Genomic DNA, 15,023 nt, shown 5'->3' with positions numbered 1-15,023 from the left:
TGTGTGACATTGGACAAGTTACTTGTCCTCTCTGAACCTGCATCCACATTTGTAAAATGGGTGGTAGTAACAGTGTCTACTTCTTAAAGAACTCATAGCAGAGTGCCTAATACATTGTAAGAGCATGGGAGATGATAGCTCCAGTGTATTAATAATAATTGCTTATTTGCCCTGATTTGCAGGTTAGGGTATGTATTTCTCATGTGATTTCTTGGAAGGTTATTAGAAATCTAGTCTTTTGAAAGTGAGATTGTAGTTCATAGAGAAAATTTACCTTTCTGTGTAAATGTGAAAACCCAAGGCTAGGAGGTGAACAGATTTGTTCCACTGTGAATTTTTGCTCAGGCTTGCCCTACTGGATCAGCCAGTTAGTATAGTTAAATAGGGTTTTGGTTTTTCTGGGCCAAACACCCCTTGAGGTTATTTAAAAAAAAAAAAAAAAGGGACCAGATTCCTGCCCTCAAGGAGTTTGTAGTCTAATTAAGTGAAGTTGGGAGAAATCCTGGTCCAGGGAAGTTTACTTTGGAGAGGTGAAACTTGAGACAGGGTCTTGATATATAAAGCCTAGAGGTGGAGTTTGGAAGTTGTTGTTGAGGAGGATTTGGTGGAGCTGGGGGCAGGGTGGCGTGAGCCAAGGCACCAAGACCTTTGTGTGCTTGGCAGGTGAGGGGCATAGGGGCAGCTAGGATGGATGGCTAGTGTGGGGACAGACAGCAGGGGGTGGCTGCCATTGCAGTGGGAAGAGTATGGCACGTGGGAAGCCCTACCCATGCCAGGTGGTGTCTGAGCCTCGGTTTCTTCATCTCTGAGACGCAGATACCTACCTCCCAATTGCTGAGACATAGCTGAATAAAAGCGTATGTTAAGGACTTTGTAATTATAGAGTGCCGTACAAATGTGAGTAGTTAGCACACCAGAGTAGGGAGCAATCTCCTTTGCTAAGGCAGAGCTTGGGATGCATGAGCAGTATCTATCTGCCAGGTACTGCTCTAGGTGTGTGTTCAGGGTGCAAAAGAAGAGCCCCCGCACCCTTGGAGCCAGTAGCATTCTAGTGCAGGGAAGATGGGCAGTTGACACAAAGTGCCAAACATCATCATTTCAGGTACTGATGAGGGCTGTGAAGATCATTACATAGGGAGAATCTGTAGACAGTGACTTAGGGAGAGCTCTAGGTAGGATGAGTAAGGAGGGCCTCTCTGAGGAGGTGACTTTTGAGTTGAGCCCTGAGGGATGTGAAGGGTGCATCCCACAAAGATCTGAGGCAGGAATGGTCTCAGCCAAAGGAAGTGACTACAGAGACCCTGAAATGGAAACCAGGTTGGTGTGTTCAAATGCCAGAAGCCAGGCCAGTGTGGCAGGAGTGCACACCCGAGGTGAGTGAGGCTAGAGCGGCAGGTAAAGGGCAGTTCACGTAGGGCCTTGTGCAGCATGGCGGGAGGTTGCATTTCATGCCAGTGGCCATGGGAACCCAGTGAGGGCTGTAAGCAGAGGGGGGTGATGTGATGTGACTTAAGACGTAGAAAGAGCAGTGGTTGCTCTGAGGAGATGGGCTGGGGCGGGACGAGAGTGGAAGCAGGTGGACCGGTCAGAAGGATATTACAGTTGTCCAGGTGTGACCAGATGGAGGCTTGGACCATCCTTACAGCAAAGGAGCCACCGAGAAGTGGGTCAGAGTGAAATGTGGAGGCAGAGCCAAGAGAATGTACTGATGCCTCGGATGTGGAAGGTGAGGGAAAGCGAGGAATCAAGGATGACTCCTAGGTCTCTAGCCTGAACAGACACATGGGTGGATAGTGTACATTTACCGAGAGAGGGAAGGCTTGTGGTGAGCGTGGCTGGGGGAAAGCTGAGTTCTGTGTTGAACACATTAAATGTGAGATGCTAAGTGCTGACATCTAGTAGACAGCTGGGTGTCGGAGCGTGGAGCTTAGCGGAGAGGTCTGGGCTGAAAAGATGTTCTGAGAGTCACCTGTTAAATGAAGGTGTTTCCAGCCCCAGGACAAGAGTATAGCCAGAGACAAGGAGAGCCTCCAAGATCTATTGGAAGGGGAGCCGCCAGCAAGGGGGAGGATAAATCCGGCAAGTATTGATGGGCTCGTATCATAGGCCTTGCTGCCTTTTCCTCCAGCTGCCCAGTCTAGTCCCTAATTGGACGGGACTAGAAGATCAACATGAAACTAGACTTGGGAAGCCACAGAGACTCTTGGGTCCTTCTCCTCTTAAATAAGGGACGTGAGCCCACGGTTCAAAGCGCTCTGCATGGTGCCCTCCTAGAATTATCATGGCAAGTTCTAACAGTGAAGAGGAGCCCCTGGTGCTTAATCTTACTGCTGAGATTGTGGAGGAATTTGATATTCTGGGGATTCCTCTCAAACAGTGAATGAAATATGGTTTTAGAATTTGATTCAGAAAGAGGTGGAATGTAGTAAGTTTCCTTGTCCAGTTTCTCTCCATTTTCTAGCTCTTCTTTCCGGGTGGTTAACTGTTTTGACTATTAAGGTCTTAAATGCAGGCTGCGTAATTGACCACAGGACCTGGGCAGGTCCTCTTTGAACCTTTATTCTTGTCTCCCTAAAATCAGGGGCTCAGATGAGATCAAGCTGGGCTCCATGAGCTCCTCCAGGAAACCAGGGCCTGGTGGGGGTTGGTGGGCATTGGGTCTGCCCACAGGGATACCAGGGCTCAGCTACGGTCCACATGGCAACCAACACCTGAGGAGGCAGAGAGGGCTGGGCTTCACTGGTGGAGGTGATGCTGGAGTTGAGTGGAGGTCTAGGGAAGAGTTGGGGATGCAGCAGACATTCTGCGGGGAGTGGACAGCATCTGCGCAGTGTGGAAGCATGAACGAAGAGCCTGGTGGAAAGGATGAATTCAGATGGTCGGTCGGTTGGAGTCTCGGTGGGGCGGGGAGGGGAAGTGATGGTGGTAACAAGGTAGCAGTGTCATAGGACCAGAGCCACATGGTGACCCCACATACAGGAACAGGGCAGTTCTCCTGTATTTTCTCATCTGTAAGTAGCCCTGTGGAGAATCCAAGTGGGTTGAGTAAAGACATTCAAAAGCATTAGGGCTTATGGGTTCTGCATGCTTAAAACCAGAAACAAAGTTCAAGCTTCATTTGACAAGTTGATGTTTTAAAGCTTTCTCCCAAAACCCATCCTATGGGCTCATTTTGGTGTGTGTTGTTGCAGCTGGGTCATGGGTAAGAGCACTGATGTTAAAGCTACCTTTGAAACCTCCCAGCCCCTCCTGTGTGGTTCCCAGATGCAGTGTGGGCCGCGAAGGCAAACTGCTGTCTGTGTAAGGTGTTGCTAAGACCAGTTTCCTTTGTGTCTCTTGGGAAGGCATTAATTGGTAGGAATCCTGGAAATCGGAACCACTGACTGCTCCAACAGGTCCAGCTGAGGCGGGGAGGCAGCCCGGTCACAGCGTGGGCAGAGCGCTTCCTGCAGCAGGAAGCTTGGGAGATATTTGCTGAAGGAATGAAGGAGTGAACAGGGGGATGATTGAAAGGTTGTGCTCTCAGACTGGCTGCCAGCATTTCACCATCATTTACTCAGATTTGTTGGCATAACTGTTCTGAAACAAGGCTACATTATGCATTATAATCTAGCTTTTACATACAGTTTAAAAATCACCGTACAAAACAGAATACCGACATATTTTGAAGACCAACTGGAGCCCTCAAAGGAATGTCTGACTTGTTGGAAATAGGCCAAGGGATGGGGGGGGGCAGCAGGCAGTGCTGTCCCCCGTTTTCCTCTGTCTTTACAGGGCCACTTGTAGAAATAGTAGAAGGTTTCTCAGTTTAGTTTAAATCTGCTGTGTTGAAATCATTAAAAGTGAACTTCACCTTTTAGCTGTGTAAATTACTATGATGAATTTGGTTCATTAAAAATGCCTGTTGAGTTCAGTGCTCACCCTGAGCTGGACACTGGGGGACACAGCAGTGAACAGGACAGACATGGCCCTGCCCCCATGGAGCTGACCTTCTGCTGAGGGAGGTGGCCAGTACGCAGTTCCTCGCACATATCATGATTACTGACCTTGGTCGTGCTAGGAAGGGAAGGTAGATGAGGACTTATAAGAGGTGGGGCCCGGCCTAGCTTGGAAGGTACCCGAAGGGTTTTAAGCAGAGGCCTGAAGAGGGAGAGTAGGAGGATTCCGGGGGGAGAAAAGAGCTTGTGCAGAGGCTCTGAGCCAGGAGAGAGCATGGTAGTCAGGGAGTTTCAAAGCAGCCCAGTCTAAAGCCTCGAAAGTGAGGGAGAAGGTCAACCCAGAATGTGCTCTTGACATATACTTAGCTTCGGCAAAAGTATTTTAGGTTATCATTCCAAATTCAAGTTCTTGGTGTCTGCATACAATTTGATAAGAAAGAGACTGTTTAGATTTCCTGCTGTAATAGGCAGAATAATGCTTACAAAGGGTCTATGTCCTAACCCCCCAAACCTGTGAATGTATTAGGTTAAGCGGCAAAGGGGAATTAAAGTTGCAGATGGATTAAGGTTGCTCATCAGCTGACTTTAAGATTAGCGAGATTGTCCTGGATTATCCGGGTGGGCCCCGTGTGGTCACAGGGATCCTTATACATGTGGAAGAGGGAGGCAAAAGAGAGATCTGAACATGCTTTGCTGCTGATGTTTCAGATGGAAGAAGGGGCTGCGTGTCAAGGAATGCAGGCAGCTTTAGAAGCTGGCAGGGGCAAGGAAGCACTCTCCTCTAACCTTCAGAAAGGAGCTGCCGACCCCTTGGTTTTCTAGTCTAGTGAGACCCATTCGAGACTCCTGAACCACAGGACTGTAAGATAAGAAATCTGTGTTTCAAGCCACTAAGTTGGTGGTAACTTGTTATAGCAGCCACAGAAAACTAACACACCTGCCCAACTCAAGGTCTCATTGCGTAGATGGCTGTTGCCACCAAGTCACTTGGTAGTAACGACCTCTGATACTTTCTTTGCTGTTCAGGGCAGTGGAGAATGGCTCTTACACATCCTACCTCGAGGTGGTTGGGCTGTGGTCATTCTTCAGTGAATACTTGGGCATCACCATGTGCTGGCACCAGCTGCAGGAGCTTGGGATAGGTTCGTGGGTTAAAAACAGCAAGATGTGTGCCTTCGTGGAGCTACATTCTAGATGCCTCATAGCCCTGACCTATGCAGAGGGCCGGCGAGGGCAGCGAGTTCATGTCCAGACACTCAGCCAGGCACCCGGGCACTGCTATGTGGTTGTGAATAGCAGTGACTTTCCCTGAAAAAGACAAGTCTGTTTCCTATCTTGACTACTTATAGGAAAACTAGAGTTTTATCCAACATATCTATACTTAGTTTTTGGGTTGTTTGGAAATGATTCTTCAGGACTAACAGCACACATTAAATACGATAATATTTGTTAATGCACAGCTCACTGCTGCTGGATATCATTTTTTTTTAAATAAATTTATTTTATTTATTTTTTGGCTGCATTGGGTCTTCGTTGCTGCGCACAGGCTTTCTCTAGTTGCAGCGAGCGGGGGCTACTCTTCGTTGCGGTGCGCAGGCTTCTCATTGCGGTGGCTTCTTTTGTTGCAGAGCACGGGCTCTAGGCGCGCGGGTTTCAGTAGTTGTGGCTCACGGGCTCTAGAGCGCAGGCTCAGTAGTTGTGGCGCACGGGCTTAGTTGCTCCGTGGCATGTGGGATCTTCCTGGACCAGGGCTCAAACCCGTGTCCCCTGCACTGGCAGGTGGATTCTTAACCACTGCGCCACCAGGGAAGCCCCTGGATATCAGTCCTTGAGTGCAGAGTTCCCTCGTATATTTTTAGATCTTCAAATAACCAGTCATCAAAATAAGAATAGTCTTTTTCAGTTTTATAACTTTAATAATGTATGTACTTTGTTTGGAAGGTCTAACGTGGGAGTTAGTCTGATGATTGACCGATTTTCTGGTTCCAAAGGAGAGAGAAGCAGGCTCTTCCTATGAAGCCATTTGACTCAGAGGCAGAGATGCGGGGTTTAGGTTAAAGCACAAGCAAGCTGTAATGCCTGTTCTTCTCTTCACCAGGTAAAGAAGGAAGGGGAGGAAAGGACAAAACTCCTTAGCAATCTGGCAGGTTACCAGGTTTGCTGATGGTGGCTGGGGGGTGGTAGGTGGGGTGTGGACATTCCCTGTTGACCACTGGTCCTTGGAAAGCAGGCACCTCCCCCTCCAGCCAGAGGAGGGACAGTGCTTCTGCCGGTGGACACCTGGAGAGTCAGCCTGGCTGCGGTGGAGAGGGGCTCTCAGAGGGCCAGTGGAGCTTCGACGACCAGACAAGCTGCCCTCGGCGAGCCTGGTCATGTGGAAATTGACTGCAGGGCCTCCCGGGCCCGAATAACTCCCCGGTACCTGGGAAACAGTGCCATATCCAAGCACACAGTTGGACTGTCAAGGATAGCGTTATTAAATTCAAGTTGTTGCCTCAGTCAGGTTACATTGCTAGCTTTATACCTGAGGCTGGGATGACTGTATAGTTTATCTACCGAACTGGGACATTTTTGAGGATGAAAGGGGGCCCGGGACAATAGGTGTGAATCAGGAGTGTCCTGGGGAAACCTGGACCTATGGTCAGCCCAGCGAAGTGTTGGAAGCTTTAACCACTTTGTGGACAGTCTGACCAAAAATGACTCAGTACAACGTGGCCTTTGTGTGGAAGGGCCTAGACCTTCCAGAGGAGGAGAAGGCGTGACCCAGGGGCCTTTCTTAAGATTCCTGTTCACAGCACAGAGAGCTTTCCAACTTGGAGGCTTTAGAGCTGTTTTCCACACACCTTTAAATATAAGACAAGATCTATTTTTTATCCCCAAATTATCCCACCTTATATTTGAGCCCTTATAAAGTCATTCTCCTCGGAGAGCTGCCCTCGTGATTACTTTACTTGAGCAACAAAGTTTTGTTCGCTATAAACACATTAGCCTAAAGGGACCTCAATCAGTTATAACTGTGGGTGCTGACAGAGGTTAAATTTGTTTTAAAATATTTTAAAATGATTTCAAAAAGAAAGCAAAGAAATTTAGCTCACATTTAGTAATAATTTTTCAGCATTTGACACGATAATTGCAAGTCTTAGGTGTGGTTATAAACTTTAAAATGTCCTAGAAATGCCCTGGAAAACTGGGTTAGACATTGCTTTTCAGAAAGTAATGTCAAAGCAGCATATGGAGTTTGAATACAATTGCTTTGTGAAATAAGCATAAAACTATTAGATAAATTTTTAATAAGATGTTATTCAAAATGTTTGCATAAATAATCAAATGTCAGTGGACTCGTTCATCTACATTCATAAAGGCTTACATATACAAATTGGCCAAAAAACCCTTTCTTGGATTTTTTTTTCCCCATGCGCGGAGTCTTATGAGGAATCCCTGGTATATATGGGGTGATTGTAATGATAGAGATGTTGTAACAGCTGGGAAAAGGTCATTCACCTTCAAACTGCAAGGAATCCAGGCTGGGGTGAAAATCTGATTCCTTCAAGAAATGACTGGATTTTGACTTATGGTTCCAGATGGCTGACTAGATATACAGGTTTCCCTGCAGGCTCCTCAGGGCTCTGTGATGGCTGAGAGATTATTACTAAAAGGCAGAAAGCAGATGGGATCTGGCTTATGGCCTTAACGAGGGAGGGAGCCATACTCAGGAGTATATCATGCAGGGACTGGGAAAAAGGGGGCAGGTGGTCTGCCTTGTGCCCACCCTGAGAATCGTCAGGTGAGGCAGGCTCTGGGAATCAGGTGTGGATCTGGAAGTAAAGGCCTATATGCTGGACCACAGATGCCAGATGACTCCTTCATTCCCCATCTCTCTGTACAGAGTATAGGACGCTGGAATTTAACACTCTGGCAAATACAAAAAAAAAATATAGTACTTTCTTTTGGGGGGGAAAGGGGTGGGGATGTTGACAGGTGCATGTTTTACAAAGCTTAAATGATCACAACTCAAGAATGGATTCTTGTAGAGGTAAGCAAGGCAGTTATAGTATTTAAAAAACAGCTAGGGAAAGCTGGGGCTTCTAGTGTGAACGCCGGCGGCCCAAGAATTAAGCCTTCCTCCTCTAGCATTTGAAGACTGGTTTTCAGTCTTGACAGCAGCTCCCTACTCACTCAGCCTAAAGTGACTCCTCTGTCAGCAGGCCCCACCCAGGACTCCCTTTCAGAATTCCTGATCGGGGTGAGACCGAGCCAAAAATGGACCTTTTTAGGCAACAGCGAAACAAGAGAACCAAGGATTATCAGGCACATGATGAGAGCTAGCAGCATGAAAGGGAATGGCTGAAGTAAACCAGAAGAAAAATTGGAAGAAACAGAAAATCCAGGAACAGAAGGAGAACAAAGGAAAAACAAAACCAAAAGAACTTCTAGGTAAAATGCTTAGAATATGAGCATTTGAGAATATGTTAATCCACAAAATAAGAATAGGGTGCATTGTTATGTGAAAGGCACAATCCAAACAAAGAGCTTTTGGAGATTACAAATATAATTGCTGAAACTTAAATTTCATTAGAAATACTAGAAAATCAAGTCAAGTCTCAGAACCATAGAGAGGGAAGGAAAAAGTGAGAAGATTAATCCAGGAGGTCCCACACTTGACTAGCTAACAGAGATTCCAGAAAGAACAGAAAATGGAATGAGTAAAATGACCGATGCACCGTAAGAGTCTCCTGGAAGTTGATGTCCTAAGTCTCCAGATTGAAAGAGGCCACACAGTGCACAGTGAGTGAGAAAAGGCTCACGCACAGGTACTGTCGTGCTGTTCAGAACGCCTGGGTTAACGTGCAGAGCCTAAAAGTCGCCTTTAAAGAAACGAAAATAGGACTTAACGTCAGAAGTTTCATTGGCAGCACTGGATACTAGAATAAATTAGAGCAGTTCTGAAGAAAGTGTTTTCCAACCTAGATCCTACACCCAAACTATCAGTCAAGAGTGAGAGCAGAATGCCATTTTTGTATATGCAGGGACTCAGTTTACCTATCATGTACTGTTCTTTAGGATGACGTTTAAGAAAACCAAATAAGAGGAAAACATGAGATCCTAGGTCAAAGGAGACCAATCCAGGAGGGGGCAGTAAAGGGAAGTGCTAGGAGGACCACGTACAGCGGACCCAGATGACCCTGACTCTGTACAGCAGACCTAGAAGAACAGTCAGTCTGTGTGGTACCAGGAGGTCCAAGGGCTCTGAGGAGGACATCCGAGCAAAGAAGAGATCCTGATTTCATACTAGGTACGATTGGGAGCTTAGAAACAATTGAGGCTGGAATAAAAGCAAACAATGTAAGGGAGAAAAAATGGTAATGAGAAACGCCAAGAAAAGCAAAAGTCGTGGTCCAAATGTGAAGTACACCAAACAATTGATAGAATGGAAGGAAAGCAAGTCTGTTTGACCTTGATGCTAGGAACAGTATCCTTGGAGGGCAAGAGCTTCTGATACTGGTCCCAGATAGAGGATAATTTCAGTGCTGTTTGGTTCAGCACTGAATAATGTTTACCTGGTTGTATAAAAGAACAGGTGACCAAAATGTGGTTACAAGACAAACTGTAAATGGTAATAGCTCTGGTAATAGTGTAAAAGTATAGCCAATGGATGGTAGGACTTGGAGGCACCAAGAGGAAAGTTGGGGAGACAGAGTGCTGATAGCATCATCTCCCCAGCTGGGGAATGGAGAGATTTTGTCAGAAATTGATGAAGAGAAAATAGAAATTAAAATATATTACTTAAAACTTAAAGCGTAGCAAATAGCAGAACTAAAGTAATATAGTTATTAAACATAGGAGGGAAAGTAGCAAGTAGTTTAAGCTCTCCCCTTTTCATATTGTGGTGTCAACAGTTAATTGCCTAAAGCTGGTAAGTCAAGAAATAAATGTATTAGCATAATATCAATATCTAGCATTCTAGAGAAGTAAATCCAGAATTTAAAAGGAGTTCTGCCCAGAGAGTGGGACTTGGGATGAGTGTAGAATCTGTGGCTTTCCACTGTAAGTTGTTTTTGATTTCTTGCCATCCGTATTTATTACTGTTAAAGACTGAGCTCAAAGATGGGTTAAATGTAGGGGTGACACAGTTGAATTATTAATGCCATCTTCTAATGAAGGTTTAATTTGGACAAACTAAGAAGGCTGTGTTTTAAATTAAGCAATAATAGTGTCCTTGTTCTAATGAAGCAATATTTCACATTTCCTGGGACAAAGTTGCATAGCTAGAGGCAGAATCTTTAATCCTTGAGGAAATGAATTATTGCCAAAAACAATGAAGCAAAGCTGCTATTGTCTGTAGAGTTTTAAAAGTACCCCAGTGTTTAGAACTTTTGGTTGATGTAGTTATGCAAAAGTATACTGGCTCTGCTTGGGGGAGAACTTGACTATAGGAAATAGGAGTATGGCTTGCTTGAAGTGTGAAATAACCTTGTGGTTAATAGCATGATAAGGGTCCTGCATCTTCGTGCCAAGAATTTTGATCTAGACTCCAAAGACCTGAATTTATATCATGTCCTCAGTCACTGCCACACTTGTGCAATTTGCCTTTTACATTGTATTTTACTGTTTCAAGTTTCATTTCTCATCTTTAAAGATGATGTGGTTTTACACATTTTGAGTTTTGTATTTTAAAGGTAAGTTTCCAATATGTTGGAATCCCAGGGCAGTTTTTATGTCAGTACAGCTTGAAACAGTGGAGGTGATTGTCCAATGGCCCTGTGGAAAGCAATTTGGGAAGTAATTTTTCCTGTTCCTTTTGGTGTCTAAAACAATCTTAGTTCAAATCCAGATGCTTGCCCTTCCTTGATTACAGTTTTTCTTTTGACCTGATATGGGAATAGGTTTCTAAGACCCTGTTCTGTTCATTTCCACCACTTCCCTTCAAGAGCCATAACTTCATGTTCCTTGGTCCCTGTCACTCTGAACGTGAGTTGTTACTGTGGTTCTGAACTCCTCCAGTGGTACTGGGCGGGTCAGGAAAAAGCAGCTGCTGCTGCTGCTTCTTAAACGAAAATGAACAGCCTGGCAGCTGCTGCCCGGGCCCTAGGAGCTGCTGTGGGCATCCACCCCTGCAGTGCCCAGAGTGCCTGGTGCTCACACTAAACCCAGCCTCAAAGGGAAAAAAGTGCGATTTGAGCAGAAACTGGATTTTGGTGTGGCCTGAGTCTTCCCCCCAGATGCAGACTGTCCCTCCTAGAGCTGCGCTCGCTGTGCTATCCCAGGAGCTGGCTGGGTTCCGAATGGCTTAGGCCAGTGCCCAGGTCCTAAAGGACTTAATGAGGAAGGAGATGGGTTGCACCGGGGATGGTGTCATTGACTGGATACAGCTCTATTTTCAATTCTTTGTCCTTGCCAGACATAGCCTCAGCTAATGGGCTGTGACCTCCTGTGATTAAGGCTGGTTCTAAGCAGAAATCAGAGTTTGCTTATTTCCTGAACAAGAGACGGTGACTTTACCTTGAGGATTAAGACACCTGCCAGTTGTTGACTTTGGTTGGGGGTACTGTGTTCTTGCATCAAGGTGCTTCCTTGCCTTTTCTATGACTGATTTTATCTGACTTAGCTCTACCTGCCCTCCCCATCATTGTCTTCCTGTAAGTGTGGTCCCAGGGAACGGGGTGTGGCTAGAGCAGGGGCACCCCCCCACTGATGGGTGTCTGCTCTTCCCCCTCTGGCTGCGTGTGGCCTGAGGCCCCAGAGCACCCTGCCCCCTTCCGTCTGAGCTGGGACAGATTCTGAAGCGGGGCTCACTGTGCCAACTGCCCAGGGACCTGGGAGGAAGGATAGTGCTGGGAACACAAGGCAGTGTGACAGCTAACATTATTCTCCAGAGGTACATTTCTCTTATTTTGTCAAGTTCCCTTTTCCTATGTGTTGTCCCCTCTCCACCCCCCCCCCGCCCCTCCCACGCCCAAATCTTCCAGCTGCTTCCATCCTTCTCTGTGGTCAGCTTTCAGATGCAGTAGCCACCACAAAGAATGCGGGGGAACTTCTGCAAGAGCTTGGCATTCGTAGCATCCGGGAAGTTTTGTCGCTACAGCCCTATAACTAGCCAGCCAACTGGAGTGAAAGGGCTCCTGCGTGGTAGAGGCCCGCCCTTTGAGGGCCTGGGAAGCAGTGGAATCTGCAGGTACCGAAGAGGGAGAAACCCTCCCACGCAGCCAGGGGAAAAGGGGCTGGAGGGAGCGGCTTGCTCTGAAGGACTGTCCATGTAAATGGAACAATCTCCGCAGCTTTTTCAACAACAGGAAACCCGGAAGCACCTGTCCCCTGCTGGGGACAAACGGTCAGGGGCTCTGAGGCGCTGCGCAGGTGCGCATCTGTGGCCTTTTGCACCGGAACGCGGAGCTCCGCGGACCACGCTGCCCATCCCCAATCCCGTCTTGTTGCATCGCCGACTCCTACTCCTCCATTTCCTCCGGCTCCTTCCCTCTCAGCCTCTGCACATGCTGTGCCCCTCACTAGGCCACCTCCAGCTCCTGTCATCTCTACGTGACACTCGCTCCAGGGCAGGTTTAGCGCCCTCTGGACTGGGCGCAGCACTCTGCCCCGCCCTCCCATTGCTTCTATCTCCCTGTGGTTTAAAGACCCAGGGATTGGCAGGGAGGGGGACAATTCTTACTCATCCTAGGAGGCTCTTGAATGTTTGTGGAATGAATAAGTGAACAAATGAGCGAGGATGGTCAACGGGAAATAACAAGCCCAGTACCTGCCTATGGTAGGGTAGCTTGCCAGGCTCCTTGGGCGGGTATGAGGAGAGGAAGTGGTCAGAGAAGATACACTGTAACAACCTTGGAACTCCTGGCCTGCTCTGCTCTTTATAGCCTTCCCTGTTGGAGTCGTTACCTTTACAGGAAATCTCCTCGTGACCTTCACCCCACCCAGCTGCAGTAATGCTTTGCCTCCGCCTTCCCTCACCCTTTGTGAATTAGTCTTAGTCAGTAAATGGAACAGTTCTTGTTTCAATGTTTCATTTGTGTAGGTTTTGCCCTTTCATTTAAATTATAAACACCTTAAAATCCTGGGTTTTATTTTCCTAGGAAGCAATTTAGAGGAATGGAGAAAACATTGCTCCAAAGTAGTTTTTTTTCCTGGCTCCCAACTAGCTGTGAGGTCTTAGGGACAGGGTACTTACCTCCTCCCCAAAGCCTCTGTTTCCTCATCTGTGAAGTTAGAGGGCTGGATGCATTTTCCGGTGCTTCCAATGCCCACATCCTGTGATTTTGTGCTTCTGACCCCAGCACTTTGCTTATCCCTCGAAGTACCTAGACAGGGTTCCATCTCCACACCTGCTGGATAATTGAGCTTGTTCACTCACAGCGTAGGCTAGTTCACCTCTCAGCTCTTTGTCAGAGCTCCTGGGATCAAGAATGACATTAGCGGAACAGGTGTGGGACAGCCCTTGGCCTTGCCTCTGCCCAGAAGTTCCAGGCACCGAGGACCCCACCTTGGTCCTGATGAGTCTCTGTTGCAGTTCCGTACCTTGGTGTGTGCTATTTCATCCCTTAAATGTTGGACGGATTGGAGGTGGAGGCTGACGGTGCTGCCACCCAAGGGTCTGGGAGGAAGGATGGTGCTAGGTATGCATGTTCCCACATGAGCCAGCCATTGTTCTGTAAGACCCGCCTCACTGGCTCTCCCTGGGCAGAGTCTGGCTCCTGTCTCTGTTTTCTGAGTGCATTTCCCTTCCATTGTACCCACTGCGTTGTGTTGGTTTAAAAAAAAAAAAAGTTAAATCCTTTATTGGGATCACAGCAAAGACAAAAGTGGTAAGGACTGTTGTGTGGGGGTGGGTTGTTTATTTGTTTGTTCTTTTGTTTTGTTTTTTGTTTTTGGCATCTGAGATTTGTGAGTTTCTTGAAGGCCAGGAGTGGCTTTTCTGTTTTGGAAGTTGGTTCACATTTGTGTTCCCAGCCCTTTTCCCCAACTCCAGCCTGGTTTCTCTTTCAGCTCTGTTTCTCTGTCCAGTCAGGTGTATGTTCTTTCTCTTTGTTTCTTCTCCTCATTGTCAGTCAGCCAGACCCCAAAGATTGTAAAACTGATGGTGAGTAAAGGGCATTAAGTAAGAGGAACACAGCAGAAAGGTAGTGGGTCTCTAAAGATCCCTCTGGCTGGGAAACAGATTTTAAGGATTGTGGGTTTGGCTTAGGAGTCCCTCTTACTGGAGGTGGCAAGAACCCTGAGGTGGGAGGGGAGAGGGAATATTATGATGCCTAGTACATAAGTGGTATCCCTGACTCCTTGGTGGGGATTAATTGGATGATAAAGGAGGAGCTTGTCGAGATGACCAAATATCGGGAAGTAAGAATTGATGCAGAAAGAGGCTGCAAAAGAGTAATTCAGTCGAGTTGTGTCTTGGGCAAAGGTTTGGTTCCAAATCTGTGTTGTTAAAAGGTAAACTGAGACATATTAAAAACTTGACGAGTTTGAGCAGAAATCAATGCGAACCTGGCAGCGTCAAGCCTTAAGTGGTTAGCGGTGCTCCACCAGCAGGAGCGGGGAAAGACGCAGAGAAAGGAAGGAAGCAAAGCAAGGAAATGATTTGATGGGCTATAGCTTACAGCCCAGGTGGCTGTTTGTGATGGGTTGCCCTTAGGGTTTGGTTTTGTAACCTTGAGGCGTTTACAGGCCGAGATTTTGGTTTGCTTCCGTAGGCTGCCACAGCGTTAGAACCACCTCAGTCTAATGGCCTCCTGGTTTAATTAATAACAGTATAAAAACTGAAAATCTGGGGGACATTCAAAATTACCTTTGAAAACCACCCCCAGGAAGGCACAATGTTGGAAATGGACGAATCATCACTTGTTAAGTTTACTGTGACCATTTTTGTTCTCCAGTGTGGGAGTGTTTGTTGTGTCTGGGTTCCTTATAATGTCCTTGGCTTAGGTGTAGGGGGCAAGCTCTGTGCAAAGCGTGGCTTCTAAAACACCAGAATCGTGCTCTGCAGAGAGCTGCTGATACTATGAGAGGCGCGCGTATCCTTCACCTTGTTTCAACAACCCTTCTTGCGCTTGACTTGTATCGTTTTGTGTGTGTGTGTGT

At 46.9% G+C, this 15,023-nt stretch overlaps 1 protein-coding gene across 2 annotated transcripts in view; it reads left to right on the top strand.

Annotated features, from left to right (window-relative positions):
- ITGA6 (integrin subunit alpha 6) overlaps positions 1-15,023 on the top strand; it is a 76,950-nt gene that overhangs the window by 21,840 nt on the left and 40,087 nt on the right. The window lies entirely within an intron of this gene.

The sequence above is a fragment of the Eschrichtius robustus genome, chromosome 5, assembly GCF_028021215.1.
Source record: "Eschrichtius robustus isolate mEscRob2 chromosome 5, mEscRob2.pri, whole genome shotgun sequence".
Classification (NCBI taxonomy): Eukaryota; Metazoa; Chordata; class Mammalia; order Artiodactyla; family Eschrichtiidae; genus Eschrichtius; species Eschrichtius robustus.
Note: the sequence above shows the minus strand (reverse complement) of the source record. Positions and strands in the feature narration are given on the sequence as shown.